Source organism: Dryas octopetala, chromosome 7, assembly GCF_963921425.1.
Source record: "Dryas octopetala chromosome 7, drDryOcto1.1, whole genome shotgun sequence".
Taxonomy (NCBI): Eukaryota; Viridiplantae; Streptophyta; class Magnoliopsida; order Rosales; family Rosaceae; genus Dryas; species Dryas octopetala.
The window spans coordinates 18,492,620-18,517,314 of NC_141372.1; the positions used below are offsets into that span (position 1 = coordinate 18,492,620).

The following is a 24,695-nucleotide window of genomic DNA, read 5'->3' on the forward strand; positions in this document are numbered from 1 at the left end:
GAGACCTATTATGTGTGACCCAAAATAGTGCTGAGACTCATTTATTTCTTTAATGAGGTTGAGATTTATTTTGGGTCTCAGTATTTTATGTTTATTTAAAATATGACTAATATTAATTAAGTGATGTTTAATTTATAATTTAAAACTCAAATAATTATAAAAATTAGATTATTAATTTTATTTTAATGAGATTTTTAAAATAAGGTCAATATTTAATATATTTGAAACGATGACGACAAATATTTAAAGAAAACCACACTAAAACAACTAAATAATAGAACGAGTACAAAGAAAATATTTTTTTGTGCAAATTTGGTAAAGAAAGGTTATGTTTGTGATGAAAAATTATGGGTGTTGTATGGTATATATAGACCCATTTGAAAATATAGTCGTTGGAGGGCACGAAGAATTTTTTAAAATTTTCTAAAATGTTTTCGGCCTTTTTTTGGATTTTTTACTGATTTATTAATTATTAATTATTTGTTTAAAAAAATAAAGGTGGTGTGATCCGGACTGTTGATTTTCAACGGTCCGTAAATCTAAGCTCTTGAATTCAAACTGGGCCTAAAAAAAAAGAAGCCCAACGGTCCTTTAATGCTGACCGCACATCACCACCAGTTAATTCATCTGGATCGTTGGTGATGTTCACGCAATCACGCAAGATGGCTCGCTGATCCTTCCCCCGAGCCGACATGCAGGGCCCATCACATCAGGCCGATTGACACTCTCTCACCTCTACTGTGTTCATGTGGGTGGGCTTAAAGTGATTTTGGGTCTCACTTTATTTTGAGTCTCACCGAGACCCCTATACGGGTTATATTATGGATTACACTCTTTTTTTAGTCACATTTTTCGGCCTATAATATTGTGGTGTGAATCACACTTTCCCGTAGCATAGCAGAAGCCCTAAGCTAGTTGAAAGCAAGTGTTCAGAGTTGTTGAAAACAACTGTAAAAAGTAAAAACAAGAGGAGGGTATGAATAGGAGTGCCCCAGTTGATAATTAGTGACATGTGAACATGTGATAAACCTTTTAGCCTGCGGTAGTGATAGTGACATACGCAAACAAGCTGTTGGATATAGACTTTTAGTATACAAATTCAGAGTTCGGCATTGCAGCACTAAATCCAAAGGTCAACAGTTCACACGTGAAAACAAGGGTTCCGTACTTTGGGTATGAATAGAAGTGCCCCAGTTGATAATTAGTGACATGTGAACATGTGATAAACCTTTTAGCCTTTGGTAGTGATAGTGACATACGCAAACAAGCTGTTGGATTTAGACTTTTAGTATATACAAATTCAGAGTTCGGCATTGCAGCACTAAATCCAAAGGTCAACAGTTCACACATGAAAACAAGGGTTCCATACTTTTTTTTTTTTTAAGCACTTTCAGTACTGTTGAGCCTAGTTACTGTAAAAGTGGTATCTGCTATATCATTGATAGAGAAAATGTGTACAGATATATAAGCTATACAGCTTGGAGAAAAAAGAAAGAAAGCTACAGAACCTAAAAATATGGTAGATCCTACAATTTCGAAAATTACAACAAATAAGGCAACTGTACAAATGAATGTTGATTGCCTAAATTAAATCGTTCTTGATTCTCAACACTACCTCTCAAGTTGGTGAAAATATCATGAAATCCCAACTTGGATACTAAAGATTTGAAGCTTTCTTTTCCCAAGCCTTGGTAAAAATATCTACAGGTTTGAAAGGCAGAAGGAACATAGGCAGTCGATATATATCAACCCAGCTTGCAATTAATTGTTCTCGGACAATATGGCAATCAATCTCTATATACTTGGTTCTTTCATGAAAAACGGAATTGGCTGTAATATGTAGAGCTGCCTGGTTGTCACAATATAAAGATGTAGGTTTAGCAAGCTCAATTCGAAATCTTGTAAAATATATCTTAACCAAGTGAGTTCTAGGCATGTTACCGCTATGACACGATACTCAGCTTCTGTCAATGAACAAGCCACACTATTTTGCTTCTTTGAATTCCAAGAAATTAGTGAATTGCTAAGGAAAACACAATATCCAGATGCTGATCTCCTTGTCATTGGACAACTAGCCCAATTTAAATCACAATAGGCCTTTAAAGACAAATTGTTATTTGAAGGAAAAAAGAGTCTTGTACCTGGAGTTCCCTTGATAAACTCTAATACTCTCATGGAAGCTTCTAAGTGAGGCTTTCTTGGTTGGTTCATAAATTGACTGAGAATCTGAACTGAATAGACAATATATGGTCTAGTCACAGTAAGATAAATTAACCTTCCAATTAGCCTCCTATAATGTGCATGATCTTTCAACAACTCCCCATCAAAAGATGTGAGCTTCAAGTTTTGCTCCATGGGAAATTCATATGGCCGTGCACTAGTAAGACCCGCATCATGTAAAACATCCAATACATATCTGCGTTGAGAGATATAAACTCGCTTCTTAAAGCGTGAAACTTGTTGAGCTCAATTTGTATACATTTTATATCCTTAAAATCATACATTATAGTCTTTATCTTTTAACAATTTTAGTATTTTTATTTTTCATTTTAATTAACTAGTCAATTATTTGGTTTTATTCGTTTTTGTTTTATTTTCTAGATTTTATTAAGTTTTTATTTGGACTAGATTTAATATTAGGAATTTAATGAGTTTTTATTTTAATTAGTTTATGTTAATTTTGTAGAGTTGTCTAAGAAAAAGCCTAAAGAAAAGAAAAATGGAGCCCAAAGCCCAAAACAAGAAGAAGAATAGAGTAAGAAGAAGCAGGCCCAAAAGAAGAAAGCCCAGAAGTTGAAGAGTCACTCGCAAAATCATCCCAACCCGCTCGAAGTCGAACAGTTACAACGAGAATCTCTCCTTCTGCATGCTTCAAGCCACCAGCCATTTGTTTGATTAATCTTTTCATAAGCCAACAGAACATCGACACATGGCAATGTCCATCCTCTCCTAGATATTTCTCTAGCAATTTCCTAGAACTTTCCCCACCTTTCTTGTAACTTTGCCTATTAAAGGCAGCCTCCGGCCATACTTCAAGCTTCACGCCTCCATAGAGGCCTTTAGGCCACTGTAGCTACAGTAAATAAGAGTGAGAGAGCTGAGAGTTTTTAATTTCTTTTATGTCTTTTATTTTCTTTTTGTAGCACTTTATATTATGTTTTATTTAATATAATGTCATTTAGTTATTTTTTTCTCTTGCTCTTTTTAATTTAATAGTTCTTTATTTTATTTTATTTTATTTCATAGAGATGCAACTCACCATGGTGAGTTTCTAACCTTCTCATCAAGGTTGAGAAGGAAACACTACCATAAGATGACGCATTAGTCATTTATTTAACATTGTCCCTCTATGTGCTAAACTTATATTAAATAAATATCATTTGTCATTAAACTGGAAAAATAGTTTCTTTCACCCATTATTCCATGTATATTGGGTAGTTAGAGTTTACTCCTACAATATGCTTATAGTTTTGTAATTTTAATAAGCAACCTCTTTGATTCCTTGTAGTTTCCTTAGATTTGGTTTCACATGGAATGCTTAGAAATTGTACATCCCTAAACTAGACAATGATACACCTAAAGATGTAATTTTTGTGCTTAAAATATAAAAATATTTGAAGAGAGCATCAAGTTGATTTTTTGGTGTTCTCTTTGGGAAATTGTTAGATAAATGCTCTAGGTTGTCACATAGTGGTGTAGAATCCAAAACCTTGGTTTCTACCATTGTCTAAATTCCTACTACAGCTTCTCTCTTGTATTTATTTTTTCACTTTGATTTCTTGCATTTGTTTTTTTTTTGGTTTTAGTTACCTCAAAAATCAACTCACAAATATTCTAAACTAGGTTAGGTCTAAATTAATATAAAGTTTAAACTAAGTGTGTTTCTTTTAAAGCACTACCTTGGGTTCGACCTCGTTAATATACAACCCTTACTACAAGGCTCATATACTTGCGAGAAAATAAACAAATAAAATTTATCAACAAGTATTTTGCACCGTTGCCGAAGAGTGTTTTGATGCACTAGATTAGGTTTTTTGTTAGTTTAAATCTCCACTAATTTTTCATATAAGTTTGTTTTTCGAGAAAAAACCAAATTTCAAAAAAAAATTTTCTCTCTTTTTCCCCCTCTTTTATAGGTGACCCAAAAAAAAAAATCCAATTTTGTTTTTTTTAATTTCTTTTCACTTTTCCCACCTCTTCTCTTGTAGGTGTAAAAAAAAAAAAAAAAAAACATTTTCTTTGCACTTTCTTACATCTTCTCTTGTAGGTGCCAAGAAAAGAAAGGAAAAAAAACATTTTATGTTAGAGTTTTTCATTTTTAGTTTGCCTTTTCTTTTAGTATTTACTATATTTAGTTTTTTCTTGTGATAATTAGAATTTTTTTTTTTTTGTTTTTCTTTAGCATTATTTATAGTTGCTTGTTAGTTGTAGCTCCTATATTTAGTAGCTAGCATCATCTTTTCTTTTATCTAGTTGTTTTGTTTATTTTGTCATCTTAAAAAAAAGTATTTTCTTTTCTTTATTTATTAGTAGCATTGTCATTTTATAAATTGTTTAGGTTGTTCATTTTTTCGCAATTTGTTCTATTTATTTTAGTGTTTTGTCTTTTTTATGTTTTCTTTTTGGGAGGAGATTGCAAAATTTATGGATCATCAAGAGAAGATTGCTAGCTCATAAAGATGTGGTTTCCAATCTCCTAGTGTGTTTGGCCCATGTCAACACACTAGTGGCACACTCTAAACTATCTTCATTTAGTTATTCTTGATTGGTATTTATTGGTTTGTGCAATTTACTTCCTTATTTATAATTAGCTATGCTTGTATTTGTTTATTTCTTCCTTAGGTTAACTTAAAAAAAAATGGATTGGCTTCAAAGTGATTTTTCTCTAGAATCTAGCCTTGAGGATAAAACTGATATGCTAGATAGGACCATAGATGCCATTGCTTTGAGCCCCAATTTGAATAATGTCAACCAAGTCCATTATGAGCTTTGTTTTTTGTGTGGTAGTCCAATGCATCTAGCCCAAACTTGTACTTCCATGTATATTTATTTGGATTTTCTCAATCACCCGATCTCGATTGTTGGCAAAATGACCCAAATTTCTCTTGGTGGCAAAACCAATCTCAAATGAGCCTAGGAGATGACCAAATGCAAAATTATCCATTCCACCATCCTAGTGAGTCATATCCTAGTGTCTTTGATCATACCCCACCATTTGTTGCACCACCGCAACAACAATCATCTTTAGATGATACATTCTAAGAGTTCATTGAGTTAATCGGTCAAGCCATTCATGAAGTCAAAAATGTTTCCCAACAACATGTTGAGGCCATTGCCAAATTAGAACAAAAAATAGGCCATTTAACAAATATCATTGGAGCGGGTGAGAAACAACTTGAGCCCAACTTTGTAGGACATTTTTGGAATAGCGAGCCTTCAAGTTATATCTATTTTGATAATGATGTTCAAACCATGGATCTTGACACTAGTCACCAACCACAAGAGGGTGATGATAGAATTTATGAGGAAATTATGACCGATAGTGTAGTGGTACACTCTACTCCTAGGGCTAGTGTTGAGGACCCACTTGGACAATGTTTAGCGCACTTTGGTTGTGAATTTGATGTTGACCAATCCAGAGATGACGTTAATAAATTTTTGGACTCCACACCTATCATTGATATCACTACTTGGGAACCTAAGGTAGACGTGATTCCACTTTTTCTTCCCCTTCCATCTACCATAGAGTCACCTAAGTTGGACTTGGACCCATTGTCTAATATCCTTAATTGTATGTCTTTAGCCTCTTATGATGCCTTACATGTGCTTCTTGTTCCTTATTTAGATAATGTGAGCATGAGAGTTCTTCTTTGGTAACTAGGCATAAGCTTCCCTTAGAGGAAAATTCCATGGTTTTACATGATTTAATCACTTGTGGAAATGGATTGGTAATCTCTTTTGAAAATATGACTCAAAGTCCTCATGTTTTTAACATCAAGGAGAAACCACATGACGTTGAGGATAATTTTGAGTTTTACATGATTGAGGACCGAGTGATAAATAAAAATCTTTGATGTCCAAAGTAGAGTCTCCAAACACTCAACATTTCTATGAGGTTTCTTTGAGAAAAAAAATGAAATTCATGAGTGTTTATTATAGTTTGTACATGATCGGGTTGAGTTTGTGTTTTTCTTTTTGTAGTGTTAAGTTTTGTTTTTTTTTTTCTTTTTAGTTGTGTCTTTAATTTCTTAGAATTTTTGTCTTGTCATGCATTATGTTCATTTTCTTTTGAAATTATAGTATCATATTTGTTGTGTTTCATTGTTGATAATTTCTTACAAATGAGGGATTCATCTTTGAGGTAGTTTTTCATCCTTCTCTTTCACCTTAATTATTGTCATTGTCATGTTTTTTATTTTGAAACATTGAGGACAATGTTTGATTTAGGTTTGGGGGTAAGGTTTTTGGAAAATGTACTTAAAATTTTTAGTGTTTTCTTAGCTTTTTAGTGTCCAAAAAAAATATATTTGTTTTTTGTGTTGATTGCTTTACTTTGATGAGATTGATTTTCTTGAATTCAATGTTTAGCTTTAGGAAATATATAATATTTTACCTTAATAATTTGACTCTCTCATTATATTTCGTATTGTCTTCTTGGTAGAATCATTTTCAAAATCTTCAACTCAGAATATATTTGCACTTGAGCCAATAAATTCATTTTGAAATTGAAGAGTGAAATTTGAATTGTATTACCTAAGCAAAAATAGTGGAGATTTGACCCTAGTGAGTTTAGAGTCATTCTATTTTTTGTGAGTATTATACATTGATCTCTAAATTTTTCTTGGATCCACATTTTGTCGCTAATGATCTCATTATTCTTTTTTATTTGGTCAATTTACTTGAAAATAACATTGAGTTTTGAATCATAGCACTTGAAGCATCATAGTCATACTTGACTTAGGAAATGATTTTAGGCCATTTTTGATTAAGTTTGAGCCATTCTAGCCATCCCTTTTCATTAAATAAAATTTTATCATTATTACCCTTTATGAGCCTTTACTTAGCCTTTTCTTTTGTTCACATGTTATCACTCTATTTTCTGAGAAGTAAAAAAAAAAAAATTATGGCATTAAGATAGCTCTCTTATTATTATTTCTCTTCAAATAAATGCATTTTTAAAAAAAAGAGGTGAGAAAAGAAAAGATCAAAAAAGAAAGAAGAGAAAATGAGAGAAAAAGAAATGCCCTAGTTTCATTTTAGTTTCAAATAAACTTAATTTCTTGGAAACGTCTTACATTTTTCACCTTACCCTACATTACAAGCCAATAAAAACCCTATTTAATCTTAGAAAGAGTTTGGTTAGAATGTGGAGAAAAAATGAGTAAGAATTAAAGTGTTTGATTCAACATTTTCATGTATTTGATTTCCTTTCATGAGATCTTGTCTTCCTCTAAAATTTGTTCTTCATGATATATATATGTGAGTTATCCTTGAAAATTGTTCATATTTACTCATTCTCACATATAACTTGAGAGAAAATAATCAACCCATCTCCGTGTGTTTTATTTGTGAGTGATTTACCTTGTGAGATTTGTTCAAAAGGTGATTTAATTTGTATTTTACTTAGACATTGAAATTTTCAATTTTGTTGGCTTTGTGGACTTACGTTTTGAGTTTAAAATGCTTAGAATGATTTTATCACTTTGAATAATATTTGATCTCTTATTTATATTTTTGAGAGCATGCTTAAGTGTCAGGGTAGATGAATTTGTGTGTCCCAAAGTTTGTGCATTTGAATAAAAGAACTTCTCTTAGAAAATTTGAAGGAATCAATTTCTTTTTGTTTTAGTTTTGCTCGAGTAATAGCAAAATATAGGTTTAGGGATATTTGTTGAGCTCAATATATATACATTTTATATCTTAAAATCATACATTATAGTCTTTATTTTTTAGCATTTTATTTCTTATTTTAATTAACTAGTCAATTATTTGGTTTTATTGGTTTCGTTGTATTTTCAAGATTTTATTAGGTTTTTATTTATTTTATTTAGACTAGATTTAATATTAGAAATTTTATGAGTTTTTATTTTAATTAGTTTATGTTAATTTTGTAGACTTGTCTAAGTAAACGCCCAAAGAGAAGAAAAAGGAAGACCAAAGCCCAAAACTAGAAGAAGAATAGAGTAAGATGAAGCAGGCCCAAAAGAAGAAAGCCCAGAAGTTGAAGAGTCACTAGCATAATCAGCCCAGCCCGCTGGAAGTCGAACAGTCACAACGAGAATCTCTCCTTCCTCATGCTTCAAGCCACTAGCCATTTGTTTGATTAATCTTTTCATCAGCCAACAGAACGTCAACTCGTGGCAATGTCCACCCTCTCCTAGGTATTTCTCTAGCAATTTCCTAGAACTTACCCCATCTCTTGTAACTTTGCCAATTAAAGGCAGCCTCCAACCCTAGTTCAAGCTTCACTCCTCCTATGCCATTAGGCCACTGTAGCTATACTAAATAAGAGTGGGAGAGTTTTTAGTTTCTTTTATATCTTTTATTTTCTTTTTGTAGCATTTTATATTATGTTTTTTTTAATATATGTCATTTAGTTACTTTCTTCTCTTGCTTTTTTTTTTTTTTTAAATTTAATAGTTCTTTATTTTATTTTATTTACGGGGATGAAACTCACCATGGTGGGTTTCTAACCTCCTCATCAAGGTTGAGAAGGAAACACCACCATGAGATGACCCATTAGTCATTTATTTAACATTTTCTCTCTATGTGCTTAACTTATATTTAATAAATATCATTTGTCATTAAACTGGAAAAATAGTTTCTTTCACCCATTATTTAACATTTTCCCTTTATGTGCTTAACTTATATTTAATAACTATCATTTGTCATTAAAATGAAAAAATAGTTTCTTTCACCCATTATACCATGTATATTGGGTAGTTAGAGCCTACTCATACAATATGCTTGGTTTTGTAAATTTTATAAGCAACCCCTTTGATTCCTTATAGTTTCTTTAGATTTGGTTTCACATGGAATGCTTAGAAGTTGTACATCCCTAAGTTAGACAATGATATATCTAAAAATGTAATTTTTGTGCTTAAAATATAAAAATATTTGGAGAGAGCATCAAGTTGATTTTTTGGGGCTCTTTTTGGGAAATTGTTAGTGTAACGTCCCAATCTGGGATCGCCACAACGACACCCATCTTAAGAATTCCCGAGAATAATACTCTTATCTCGAGTATTATAATCTCAAGATTTCTTAAAACGAGTTAAGCTCTTTGTTTTATAGAATATGAGTTGGACCAGAGTTAAATTGCACACAAGATATGATATAATTAAACACACTTCAACCTAGTTTATATTAAAAAGTCAACCCGTTAGAGTGACGAGTTGACAAGACCGTCCCTAAATATCACCCTGGAACCCGGAATGCTCCTGTGGAGTCTAACACCAACCAAGTGTCGGGTCCGCTAACCTCCACTGCGAACCAAAATAGTATCGGAACTTTAACAAAGCATAAACACATAGATTTTTACAACATCAATACATGTAAAAACAAATGAGACAATAACATTGCGCCAACAATGTTGACGAAAGAAAGGTAGGGAAAACTGATGCCTCGACGTGGTGTGGTCTGACCTTTGCGATCTCTAATACCTGGGGGAAAAATGTTAAAAACAACACGTGAGAATAATTTCTGTGAGTGGACAAAAATAAACTTTAAAACAAACTCCCCTTGAAAACCATTTGTAAAACTGCTCGTTTACCTGAACTCATTTTCTTTAAAAATCCCCCAGTTTTAAAACCATTTCTCAAATCCATTTTTAAATAATCTCAATACTGTAATTCAAAATTTGAAGAACAAATAGTATTCTCAAGCTGTAAAACTGTTAAAATATCTGAAATAAAAACGCAATGCTATATTGAAACTGTCATTTAAAATATTTACTGATGTAATTTCATTTCTCAAAATGCTCCACAAACTGAAACCTCATGCCACACTAGTACCCGGTGAACAACTGGTCATACGTGCACACAGAGCTAATAATGTTGGTCATACACTGCCGAGTCATCTCTAGGCAAGTGCAGAGAAAATATGTACCGCTGGTCATACACCGCCAACTAGGCAAGTGCAGAGCAAATATATAATGCTAGTCATACACCGCCGACTAGGCAAGTGCAGAGCAAATGCTGGTTATACACCGCCAAGTCATCTCTAGGCGAGTGCAGAGCAATCTATACCTGCTGAGGGGGGTACTAATATGACGGTTTGAAACCGCTTTTGGATATCTCAATAAAGCACATCTCAAAAATACTCATCTAGATAAAAAAAAAAAAAAAAAAAAACCTGAAAATATCATTCTTTCAATGAATCCGTTTAAGTAAAATCATTCTCAAATCGTGAAAGCCACTCGATTAAAATCCTTTCCAAAGAAATAGGAATTTTAATCATAGACAACTTAGAATAATACCCAAAAATCATTTTCATAAACCTTCCTTATGAAAATCATGCAATGTGACCATAATCTCAAAATCTCATTTCCTTAACTCATGTCAATACAGTTATTTCATAGATGATTTCTAAGCTCATGCACACTTCATGAATCAAATTATTTTCATTCATGTAAACACATTAAAGTAAGCTTATGGAAAATGATTCTTAAATCACGAATCCAAGAAACTAACTCATGAATTATTATTTCTCAATCAAAACTCAAAAATAACTAAAATAAATTAAAACATAAATTTAAGGGAAACTTTTCCAAAATAAAAGTCCAACTCACCGTTTACTCTGAGCTATGCCGAATCCTTTCCGAAATTGATTCATACTCACGACCTCTCACTTGTTTGCTACTAAAACAGCCGAGAGATGAAGCTATATCGACCTAGTATAAAAACACGCCTACTTTAATGCTTTGGGAAGTTAAACATACGAATTCGAGTAAAAAGGTAAAATGATCGATATGTCCTTTTAATCGAACAAGGTCTAAGTTTTTGTTTTCCCACAACAATTCCAATTCGAACAACACACTTAAACCAACGTTAAGAATCAGTGTATACCTCGAGTAACAATCTCAGTTTTTCCAAATCAAATAAGCCAACACTTCTCAATCTCTCTATAATCAGTATAAGCCATAATAATACCAAAGATATAATTAAAAATCCTCAAATCGTACCAATACTTCCTCAATAATTAATTTGATCATTCTGTATAATAATTGCCTAATCATCAATCATTAACCTCGACAATAAACATTTCTTCTCTAATTTAGCAATTATTTTCAGAGTATCTCTAAAATTCCCAATTAATCCCTTAGCTTCAAAATCATCATCCACTCATTCTCATAATCCAATCCTATACTTAGCCTCTTCTAACTTACAATAACAAATAATATAAAGTAGACAATTCACCCACAGTACTCAACAATATAACCGGATAAGTTTTACTCACCGTGTAACCTGTGAAAAGACAGAATTGCCCTTTTTGGCGCCTTTTCTCGGATCTCCAATCCGGCAACATGACGACATCGAGAATAAAATTTCCCGAGCCCGTGTACCATAATGCATATGGACCCGGGGATTCGTCTCTAGGAGTCCTGGGGAGGTTGATTAACAAAAGAAACCATCCAACCCGCCGCCACAGGTGGCAGAGCTGGTGGTGGTAGCGGTGGCATGACCTAGAGGGTCGTTTTTCGTAATTGGGTCGCCGGCCAATTATCGCCGGAAACGGCCGAAATCGGTGGCTTCCGCCGCCGGCCTTTGAGTCGTCGATTTGCTGTCGTGCGAACTCCAATAGACCATCAGAGGGTGCCATCATGACGGGTTCAACGAGAGGGAGCTTTCTGGGCCGGAGCTGGGCCACGAAACGCCAGAACTGTCGCGTCACCGCCGGAGCTCCAATCGGCCTAACGTGCCAAAGAGAGAAATGGAGAGAGTGAAGGGCGCGAGAGAGAGAGAAAGTGAGAGAGAGAGAAAGAGAGAGAGAGAGAGAGAGAGAGAGAGAGAGAAATCACAAAAATTTTCTAATTTTGGGTATTTAAAACCTATTAATGCAATTTTACAAAATTGCCCTTCACTTCACATGTCCGTATTTTTCAAACCATAATTCAGATCGACGCATGGTTCGCGTCTACGTGCTCGTGTGTTTAAAACCTTTCTAACAAGCCCAAACTCAGAGTCAAAATCCCATTAAATAAAAAAGTCAACCTTGGGTCAAACTAATTTAAAAACAAAACTTAATAATTAACCCATAACCTTTTTTATTTCTCAAATAAATTCCCAAAATATTTAAAATGTTTTTCAAAAAATAATTCTTGAAAAAAAAATACAAGATCTCACAATTCATCATCCTTAAAAAGAAAACCTCTTATAACCAAAGTTAAATAAAAATTGAAATTTCTAGTAGAATTTGTGTCGGGTCGTTACACGAGTTCACAAAAGACCTTAAACGATATTTTACTAACGACCCCAACCAACACACTACGGATGTTTGAAATACATCACAACTTTAACGGAAAGAAAATGACAACAACAGAAAAGAAAGCAAGGTTCCAATGGTATTAGCAAAAAAACATGATAAAGGACCTAGAGACCTTGCAGAAGCCAACCAAGATTCAGGAATGCCATGCCCAAACTGATCAACCAAGATTGTCAAACACAGGAACAGCTGCAAGAAAGTAGGTAGGGGGTAAACATCACATGCGTTCATAGCTTCCCCTCGGGGGACCCTGGCTAGGTTTGAAAATAATAGGTTAAAATAAACATATAGATATATGGCCAGAAGAGAAAAACAATTGGAAAAGATTCATCACAAAAACCAGCAACAATAATGATAGTTGAATTTTCACAATATTTAAGTATGAACATGCAGTCTTTCGCAAACGTTTTATGAGTACTCAATAATTAAAACTTACATGATGATCGAACACATTAATGAACAACTACGCTTCCCAAGCAAAAGTTTGGTACCGTAGTGAGAGTAGCCATCTCTGATTAGTACCTCATAAGCTAGCCTCCCTATCGGATATTCAACTAGCTTGTATGTACAAATCTCTTTCGAAAGTTTAGGGAATCAAACCCAAGGTTATAAATTTACGGGACAATTTTATTAAAGGACTCCAACTATACCCTATATCTCTATTCAGGATATGAATTTCACTTTGTGTCAACTGAAGGCTGAAACTTTTATTTTGTGTCAATTAAAGACCCTGTTTTTTTCAGTTTTTTTCAGTTTTTATCTTAACTTTAGCCCGACATTGGACCCATCAAAGCTTTACTAAATTCAGCAAACTTATACTTGGTTTAAGGCTATGCATCTTCTTTTTACAGCCATTTAAAGATCACTCAAATCAGAATTTACAATTCTAGAAAATCGGCCCTAAAGTAAGGTACATGAAACTGTCCAATCAGACTTTAAGAAAATATTTGGAAAATTAGACAGTTTTGAGTACCCTACTTTGGGGCCAATTATATAGAGTTGTAAAGGTCCGATTTGGGTGATCTTTATATGATTGTAAAGAAGAGATGCTTAGCTTTAAACCCAGTATAAGTTTGCTAAATTTGGTAAAGGTTTGATGGGTCCAATGTCGGGCCAAAGTTGATAAAAACTAAAAAAAACAGAGTCCTTAATTGACACAAAATGAAAGTTTCAATCCTCAGTTGACACAAAGTGAAATTCATGTCCTTGATGAGTGTGCATTCTTCATCACTTTATGATACTAATTTCTTAACCTAGAGTGTTAGAACTCGATATTTTGTGTTTCTTGTCTTGTTTTTGTGTTTTCAGGTCAAATGAAGCAGAAATAGAAAAAAATGAGCAAATGGAGCCATTTTGGGACATTCCTGGTCAAACTAGGAAAATGAGTCAAATCCTGGTCAAACCAGAAAACGAGCAGAAATCCTAGTCAAATGAGGATTCCTAGTCACACTGGGAAGTCAAAGTCAATGGTCAAAAGTCAACTATGACAAGTCAACAAGTCAAATGGGCCATGGGTCTATGTAATGCCGAAATCAGAAGAGCCAAACCCTAGTAGCCATGCAGCCCATCACACAAGACCTAGCAGCCCATGCGCATGCACTGAAACCCTAGGGCCTATGCGCAACTCACTTAAACCCAAAAGGCTCAAGCTTTGCCGCAAGCCCATATCCCCCAAAACCCTAGCTGCTGCCGCATATGCTAAAGCCTTGCCTCACAAGGATTCCTCCCTCACACCTCTATAAATATATCATGTTCTCTCAAACTTCAGGATCTTCAGTTTTCATTATTTTTCAGAGTTTCAGAATTCCAAAGAGAGAGAGAGGTGCCGAGTTCTAGAGAGAGAAAGAGAAAAGCGTGGCAGCAAGGAAGAAGGAGCCTTTGCCGCAAGCCCTAGCTCACCCTAGCCGTGAGCCACTTGCTTGTGTGAGGTTCCCTTCTCCTCCTTGCCTTGCCGCAGCCCCCTCTTGATGTTCTTTAATTATTTTGTCTAGAATTTTTCTTTTATTTCAGTTTTGTGTTTCTGATTTTGTTATAATTATGGATTGAGATTTTGTTTATTTATTTCAGATTTCCTTTATTATTTTAATTATGTAGGTCTATTATTCTATCTTGCATGTTAGTTGTAGGTTGATTTTCAGTTATGCCATGCTTTAACAAATCGTTTATCCGTCTCTTGATGAATTAATTTGATGTAGGTCTATTATTCTATCTAATTGAATCCGTCACTAGTTGTTTGCGTCCTTTGACTGGCCACCTTAGGGTAATTGCATCTAATTTATTTGTTAGGTTTAGCTGTGAAATAGTCAAAGACACTAAATCACAAGTAACAAGGGAATAAGAGATTATTCTTGGTAATGGTTTTGTTCGACCTCTATAAGGAAATAGTCAAAGCTTATATGTTGTGCATGTTTGACGTTCTCATAGATCTTAATGACTCTTGCATGGGTAACAACTGCCTTAGCTTAGCACTAGGGAACATGTAAGTTAACTGATTAGGGGAGGCCTAAGAAGCTTTTAATATATGCCTTAGGAGAACAATTGCGAGAAAGTAACTAGCCAAACCTTTTTAGCAATCAAACTTTTATACATTGTGTTTGAATTGATTTGTCATTAGCCTTGGATGGTTAAAATATGCATATCTAACTTGAAACTGAAAACTTAACATTACAAGATAGGATAATGGGTGTGTGCATGTGGTGATGTGTGTGTGTTTCCATCTTTCTAAAACCCCCCATTTAGTTATTCTTTTGATTAATTGAACTGATTTGTTGTTTATTAACCATTCCATGTGGGATCGACCTCGTGCTTGTACGCTTTGCTACTGATGTGATTCCTGCACTTGTGAGTATACTTAGAATGAGATGCATGTTTATTTTGTTGTAAGAAAACAATCAACAGTTCTGAATAGAGACATGGGGTATAGTTGTAGTCCTTTAGCTAAAATTTTCTCTAAAAATACAACCTTTTACTCTCAGATCATTAATTATTTAACACACGAAAATCCATACGATATGACAAGCAAAAACAATGCATTTTTGCACGCAACAATATTTATTATCATACATACACACAATAAAAGTCTCATAGATAGGGTGTGAGGATTCCTCCTACCTGGAATCCAAGCTTAACCTGATGATGCAGTCCAACAGCATCAATGTCTCGACTTCCTTTTTGGGTAACTAGAAAGTCCAAGTTCGACAATAATTTAGTCAAAAGTAATTTTTTACAGAATTTTAGCATGACCTTTCCTTTCAGTCATGTTCCCAAAAATTTCCGAAAACTAGTCTACTAAGACCAATCTCTGTATTTGCTGGTTTTTTTTTATCTCACATGACTCCACACCCAGAGACAGACAGTCATGTCAAATTCTTTTGTTCAGGAACTGAGTAACAGCTCAATTCCTGAAACCCTATTTTGTTTCTACTCAAGTTCATTTTAATAAAGTCTTGAAAATTGATAAGTTAATGCCCTACGATGTGCCCAGATAAGTACATGGGAGACTGGGGATATCAAGCCCAGTGTCCAATGCCCGTTTGCTTATGGACTTGCCTAGAGAACACATAGTTTGACATTAATATATCTTCCTTAATCCATTATTAGGTAGATTACTTAACAAAAGTCGGGCAGCGTTTCGACTATAACTGAAACTTAAATAATTCGTAATTTAAATAAGTTAGGTTGTTGGGTTACCTGGTTGAAGACTTCCCACAGGCAAAACCTTGGTACTACTTTGGTTTTATAATTTAAACATAACAAGAATCTAATTAACAGGAGAAAATTCTAAAAACATTTCAGCAAAACTTCGACTAGGTTTAGGGCTTTAACTTAGCCTTTGAAAATGAAAGCCTAATTTCTATAAAGTCTCGGCCTAGAAACCATCTAGAAAGGTCGGGCTCAACGTCACAATCGCGTGGTCGAAAACAGATCTCGAATCGGACGTCGGATGAAGAAATTATAATAAAAACAAGTTAGGAAGTTTCAGGAGAGAGAAATGGACGAATTTTAGAGAGACAAAGAGAGAAAATCTTTAGAGAGAGAAGCTTTCAAGGTTATGGTGTGATTTGGAAATGAGAAATGACTTCCTATTTATAGGCTTCAAGGTGGGTACACTTAGCAATTCTTGGTGGGTCTACTTAGCACTTTGGTGGGTACAATGAGTAAAAGAGAAAATGGGTGGTAAATTGTGGGCGTGACACATGTCCATTACTTGGCCATCACTCCATTTTCTTGCCAAGCAATCCTCCGTTGGATCAAACTTGATCAACGGTCAACGGTCAAGATCGTGATCCTTGTTTTCTATTTAAATTTTGTCATTTCTCTAATTTCCTCCAAAATTTATCAGAAATTATCTCGTGGTCGTCAATGTAATCTATGAATAAGATGTCGTTCGTGGCATTCTGTACTATCTTCCCATATTTTACATGTTTTCTCCAAACCATTGAAAATGTCCTCGAAAGTGCTTGTTTACCTATTTTCTTAAATTTTTCTAATTCCTCAAATTTACAATCTAACTTTTGAAATTCTCTATAAATAATCTGATCCTCGGATAAATATGATCTTAGTGTAATTGGGTTCGTCTTATCGAGTTCCTCAATACTAAGGCCTCAAACTATTTTTGCAGTAGTGAAAACTTAGTTGAATAATTTTGGGAATACTTAGAAATGGTTTTCCTTAATTTCTAAAAATAATAAATAAATTACTAATAACCTTAAATAAATTCCAGAAAATTAGTAATGACTCCAAATAAATCTCAAAAAATTTCTATAAGCTCAAAATAAAGTATAGGAAACTTCTAGGGCGTTACAGTTAGATAAATGCTCTAGGTTAATTGTTACATAGTGGTGTGGAATCCAAGACATTAGTTTCTACCATTGTCTAAATTCCTACACCTTCTCTCTTGTATTTATTTTTGCACTTTGATTTCTTGCATTTATTTTCCTTTTTGTTTTAGTTACCTCAAAAATCAACTCACAAATATTTTAAACTAGGTTAGAACTAAATTAATATAAAATTTAAACTAAGTGTGTCTCTTTTTAAACACTCCCTTGGGTTCAACCTCGTTAATATACAACCCTTACTACAAGGCTCGTATACTTGCAAGAAAATAAACAAATAAAATTTATCAACAAAACTTTTATGCCCAGCAAATATTTGAGGTTTGCAAGGTCTTTGATCCAGAAGTGTTGATGGAGGAACGTTTTTACAGATGCAATGGCGTTAGGATCATTACCTGTAAGTAAAATGTCATTGACATATATAAGTACGGCTGTAAAAGAGTTCCCTTCAACATGTGTGAATATAGAATAACTTGTCATGGATTGTCTAAAACCAGCCCGTTGAATAGCAATAGAAAACTTGGAAAACCAACACTGAGAGGCCTGCTTCTGGCCATATAAGGACTTGTTCAGGTGGCATACCAAATTCTCCCCTTGCCGACTGAAACCAGATGGAGGAAGCATATAAACTTCCTCGTGGAGGTCACCATGAAGGAACACATTTTGGACAACCAGTTACGTGAAGCAGCAATAGCAATCAAACAACGGACAATGGTGAGCTTGGAAGTTAGGGAAAAGGTCTCTTGGTAATCTACGCCTTCGACTTGATTGTAACCTTTAACAACGAGGTGAGCCTTGTAGCGCTCAATACTCCCATCTGCTTTGTATTTGATTTTATACACCCATTTACATCCAATGGGTTTGTGACCAAGTGGCAGTGGAACAGGGGACCAAGTATGGTTGAAATCTAAAGCTTGAATTTCAGAAGCCATAGCTTCTTGCCACTTGGGATCATTCTCAACTTGAGCATAAGTTGAAGGTTCAACGGTTCCTGAAACAAGAGCTAAAAAAGAACGGTGTGAAGGTGATAAACGATGATAAGAAACAAAGTTGGAAAGAGGATATATTACGAGTACCTTTTAAAGAACATGGTGACAAGGGAAATGAGTTGACATGGGTCGGTATCAGTAACCGAACCACCACTGTTGAGTACCGTGGATGAATTGTCTGTTTTGTGTGATTTGTTGCTTTATATTAGAGGAGGCTAACTGTAGGATTTAAATCTTGAGAATATAGTGACGAGGATTTGAGACTAATGGATTAATTGGGAATTATAGAGATGCTATGACGATAATTGCTGAATTAGAGAAGAAATGTTTATTGTTGAAGTAAATGAATGAGGATTAGGCAATTATTATGCAGAATGATCAAATAATTATTGAGAAAGTATTGGTATGATTTGAGTGGCAAACAAGTGAGAGGTCATGAGTAGGAATCAATTTCGAAAAGGATTTGGTATAGCTCGAAGTAAACTGTAAGTGGACTTTTGGTTTCCGAAATGTTTTGCACATTTTATAATTCAACTCTTTTTTTGATTTAATTGAGTGTGGATAGTTTCTGGAAGTGGTTTTTGGCATTATTTTGGGGAAGTTTTATTATTGAATTTTCGTCCTTTGGAAATGATTTGGATCTAGCAGTTTTCATGATTTGAGAATGATTTTATTTTAACGGATTTATTGAAAGAATTATATTTTCAATTTTTATCTGGATCGATGAATATTCCTGAAATGTGGTTTTTTTGAGATATCCAAAAACAGTTTCAAACCACCATATTAGTACCCCCCCGTCAGTAGGTATAGAATTGCTCTACACTCCCCTAGAGATGACTCGGCGGTGTATGACCATCATTTGCTCTGCACTTGCCTAGTTGGCGGTGTATGACCAGCATGACATATTGTTCTGCACTTGCCTAGTCGGCGGTATATGACCAGCATCACATATTGCTCTGCACTTGCCTAGAGATGACTCGGCAGTATATGACCAGTAGTTTCCCCGGGTACTAGTGTGGCGTGAGTTTTCAGTTGTGGAGTATTTTGAGAAATGATATTATATCAGTAAATATTTTAAATGACAATTTCAGTAAGGCATTGCATTTTATTTCAGACATTTTAATAGTCTTACAGCTTGAGAGTATTATTTTTTTTTCAGAGTTTGATTTACGATTTGGGGGGGATTTAAAAATGGATTTGAAAGAAGAGATTTTAAAGATAGTTTTAAAACTAGGAGATTTCAAAGAGCGATGTGAGTGAAATTGGATAGTTTGATTGTTTGTTTGGTTGCTTGTTTGCATTGTTTGTTAGGATTTGGTAAAGTTTAGGCTTGAATCATGAAGGTGAAAATGATGGTGATTATGTTTTAAGGTTATCAATTAAGACGTGAATGATTTGAGGTTGAGGTTAACAATTGACGATTAGGTATTTGATTTTCAGAATGATTATTATTATTATTGGTGGGATTTGATGTGAATTTGAGGAATTATGTTTATCTTGATGCTTGGATGATTGGCAATGAAATTATTATGTGATTGAGTAATTATGGATTTTATTGTGACTTATTTTTTTGAGTATGAGAATTGAGGAAATTATAGAGATTAGTTATTTACGTCATTTCACTCATACGAGCTCTAGTGAGCTTACCGGGTTGTTTATTTGAATGACCCGGTGTACCATGGATATAGTGCAATGAAGTTATTTGTATTTTGCAGGTTAAGCAGGCTGAGGAGACAGTGAGGAGAAGTCGAGGTAGTGGGACTCACTTTGTTTTGTTTAAAAGTTTTTATACATAGGTTTTACATAAATGCTTATTTGAAAGAAATGAATTTATTTATTTATATTTATGTGCATGACTCAAAGGAAAGAGAAAACAGATTTAAAAGGTTGATGTTTCAGTGTTTTTATGGATTCGAGGTTCGGGGCGTTACAACCACCTCACGGTATGGCCAACTTCGCAACCGCAGCCACTATTGACAATGCCGGTTACCAAAGGCTTTAGATGCAGTAGTTGTTGTTTAGAAATTTAGCCATCAAAAGTGATCACTAAACTTCACTCGAAAGTGCACAAGTCGGAAAGATAGCAAAACATGTAAATACGAGGTCGATCCCACGAGGATTGGTTAATTAGTGATATGCAATTTTATCTAGAGAAACAAATAAATATAAAATAATTGGGGTTTTTGATATTTGAAAGATGGTAAGTAACTAAATTGGAAAGTAAATAACTAGCGAACTTAACTACGTACAAGATAGAAATGTGATTAATGGAATGGAATTTGGGGTCGTTAGGGGTTTCACCCTAATCCTTCCATGTAACAAACAATACATTAAGTGATTATGTCAAGTTAAATACATTAGATTTCCTTTTAATCCCCAACCAAGGTGAATTAAGGCACATCCACATTTAAGTTATCAACTACCCTAACCAAGGATATAGTTAACTATCTAGGGTTCATGCCATAGAAAATACTAGATGCTTAAGGTCCTAAGAATGAGAAATTCAAGCAATTAAAATAATCCAACAAATGTGCTTTTAAATTACCATGTTCTTATTCAACATGTCTTAGAAACTAAAGGTTACCAATCTCTAATTTCTACATGATGTAACATTCCTCATATGCACAAGTGGTAAGTTCATACATACAATTCATGATTATTAAACTAGAATAAGAACATATATATATCTGTTTGTGGATAAATCCACATGACTTCAGCTACAAACCATATGTTGACACTTGGCCTGACAGGGGCTGATGTGGCGTATTGACCAGTCAACAGTTGGCTCGATAATCGCAACAGCCAACTCATTGCTCTGGCTCAGACACGCAACGATCTGACCCCAACATCACTGTTCGGTCCGAGCCGAACACAGCAGGTACTGACTTGGACAATCTTGTCGCCAACAAATTGATGACCAATTGGCTTGGTTCGGCCCAATACAGCTGTTTATTCGAGCTCACATGTTTCGTAGCCTTACACTTGGGATGAATTTTGGGAGACATGTGCTCGTCTTGGCTCGGGGACTTTTGTCCACTGCTCTTCTCGAAGGTCCGAAAAATATCCTCAGTCATACACGAGTGACTACCACCTGACACCCCACTGTTCCTGACACACTAGCTTGAGATGGGACTGCTAGGGCTCTCCAACACTCCAGTCACATTTGTATTTAATGTAAACTTGCTTGGTAGTTGTGCATGACACTCTTCCGAGCTAGTGACATGGCCTCATGTCCATCACTCATCAACATGCAAGTAACTATCTTATTACCTCTTCTTGGCCTATATATTCAGTGTAACAATCCGACCCAAAATTTCACTAGAAATTTGAATTTTATTTGTTGTGGACTTAAGAAGCACAAAAGAAAGTTGAGTTGTGGGACGCAAGAAAATTTTTTGTAAATTGTTGGGAGATTTTTGGATATAAAATTTGAGGCTATAAGGTTGGTTGACGAATTAATTTAAGCTGCTAAGGATTTATTGGAATTATTGAGAATTATTTGGAAACGATAAAATTAAGTTGAATAAATTTTGGAGATGATAATAATTTTGCAGTTCGGTTGGAAAAAATTGAGGTTGTAAGGATTTTGGTGAATAAATTTAGGAAATAGACGTTTATGCCCTTAATGGAAAATTTAGGCTTTCAAGGAAATAAATTGAAACGTATACCTAAAAATTGTGATTTTAGATGGTAAAATAGAATTGGCCGGAGTTTACGAACGCGTAGACGAAAACGAATCTTTTATCAGAGATTTGTGGAAGAAATTATAGATGTTTATTCTAGAATGGGGCATTTTGTAATTTAAACCCCAAACAACTTAAATAACAAAAAAAATCAGCCCATACTTTCTTTCCTCTCTCCAAAAATTTCTACACATTTCTCTCTCTCTCTCTCTCTCTCTCTCTCTCTCTCTTCTCTCTCTCTCCATAACTCTCTATTCTCTCTCCCGCACCTCCTATGCACACACACTTAATCACGATCGGAAGCCATGCCGTCGGCCAACGCTTGACCAACCCAGACCACTGGCAAGCTCCTCTCGCTGGTGCCAACCCCGCAAACCCCTTCCCTGTGCTGGCTAGCCTCCACGCACGTGGAAACACGCCATAAACCACCCAGCCCGCCACCCCTTTCTTCGTCAATTCCAGCCACCTCTGGCCTCCAATCATCCTGATTTTCTGTAACGATCAGACTCCAAGTTTACGTTTGAGATTTATATGGAGGTATTTAAATTAAAGTGAGTAAAGTTTGGGAACTCAAAGTTTAAATTCGAGCCGTTAAAATAATAACAATAATAATAATAAGAAGAAGATAAAATATGGTACAAAACGAAAGAAGCCCATGGGAGTTTACGAAATTTTTTTCGAACCTCAAATCCAAGATTGGTAAATTATTTAAGATCATGGACGTTTTGCCCTCAAGAGAAAAGTTGGGTTTCTAATGGGAATTAATTGAGAGGTATCTTTGAAAATTATGAAATTGACATGGTTAAATAGAGTTTAAACGTACAAACGCGTAGGCGAAAGCAATTGTTAAATCGGAGTTTCAGGGGAGGAAATATGGAGATATTGCTAGAATTGTATTTTTGTAATTTGAGATCCAGCCCTTTTTTTTAATCAGCCCCTCTCTCTCCAGAACCTTCTCCGACTCCCGCACCCCCTCTTTCTTTCTTTCTTTCTTTTTTTTTTTTCTTTCTTTTCTTCTTTTTTTCCTCTAGGTTCTGTCTCTCTTCTCCCGCACTCTCTCTTCCATTTCTCTCCCCAGTTCTGTCTCTCTTCTCTCGAGCTCTCTCTTCCTTTTCTCTCCCCGGTTCTTGCGCTCCTAGTGAGCACATACCGACCCAACCACCACCATTAGCTGCCGCTAGCCATTTCTGGCCACCTAGACTCACCGGTGAACTCCCCACAGACCGGCCAACAACCTCCCAGCCATCCCCTTCACCGGCCAATCTCTATGAACGCAGAAACACCCAAGAAACCACCTCAGACCTCTACTCTCTCTCTCTCTCTCTCTCTCTCTCTCTCCTAGTTCTATTCTCTCTCTCTCCCTCGCGCCCCCTGCAAACACATGGACCAACCACCATAGCCACCCAACCCCGACCACCTTCCCTGGCCACTCCTCCAGCCAGCCTAACACCCTTGTGCACGACATATGCTCAGAAAACACCACGAACCCGACGACAACACCTTCCAAATTTCCGGCCAAATCCGGCGCCAGTCATCCCAATTCTAGGTGGGTTTCCTTCATCTTTCATTGGCCTTTCATTTCCTTCGGTTTTGTAACTTAAAATATTGAAATTTTAAACTACAAATTTGATAGTTTGTATTAGATGATTTATCTACTTAATAAACTTGATCAAATCCACTGTCAGTAATCGGACCCCAATTTTTGTTTTATATGATCATTCAGGAACTAATCAAGTAGACTTGACGATACAATAGCTAAAATCTGAAAACACATATTGACTTCTAAAACCAAAACAACTTTTGTAAATACCACAAATTAGAACACACCAAGGAATTGAGTGACAACCTATGCACTCAAAGGATCCATCATTGTAGGCATCCCAGTGCTATCTACAACTAAAGTGGTGTGTGGGTAGATTTATCAAACTTTCATTTAGCATTCAAAATGTTAAGTTAACATGCTAAAGTGAAGTGTGTGATCTTGTGATGTAATTTATAGATTTAATAATTAGCAACACAATGAAAATAAACAACAACCAAGGCACAAGATTGTTCACCCAGAAAACCACTAACGGTTAAAAACTGGAAGTCTGTTTCAACTGACCAAGCAATCCAATATCAAGGGTTTCAATACAAGCAATCACACAACAAGCTCAATCACTCTAGTCCTAATACTAAGTGGCAGCTCCTTACCATTGTGCATCCTTGTGCAAACACCTTGAAGCTAGCAATCAATCATTCATGTCGTTGGTAGCTCCTCCTTGAGCTCTTCAACGCACGGCACCAATCACACACAGCAAATGGATTCCAATGATATATATGTGAAATGATATGCAAATCTGGATTCTATAAAAATCAGCCTTCTCAAGCAAGAGACATGAAAAGGCTAATGGAGAATCCTTAATCTAAAAATCTAAATGAGTGTGTTTATGAATATGTGAAAAGATTTTAAACAACACTCAAATCCATTCAGATTTTAGAGGAATAACAAGTTAAGAAAATTATTTAGTTTTTGAAAATTAAAAGCATTTTCTTACTTGATACAGGATGAGCACTCACACAAATTACCCAAGCTAAAACGCAGCAAGAATACCCACAGAAAAATGTGCTCATCAACACCCACGAAAAAAGTCTGAACCGATACATAATATACCCGTACACCACACACACACTCTCACTGTGTCTGCCCAAGCCACGTGGAAGCC

General features: G+C 35.1%; 1 long non-coding RNA gene across 2 annotated transcripts; it reads left to right on the top strand.

Moving 5' to 3' along the window:
• Positions 1-4,241: 4,241 nt before the first annotated feature.
• On the top strand, positions 4,242-8,608 carry LOC147280252 (uncharacterized). Of its 2 annotated transcripts, none has more exons than XR_015123392.1 (2): positions 4,242-4,778; positions 8,115-8,608. It is a non-coding gene; the product is annotated as an uncharacterized LOC147280252 (long non-coding RNA). The 2 variants fall into 2 exon arrangements; XR_015123391.1 differs by having other exon boundaries at positions 4,242-4,768.
• Positions 8,609-24,695: the final 16,087 nt, after the last annotated feature.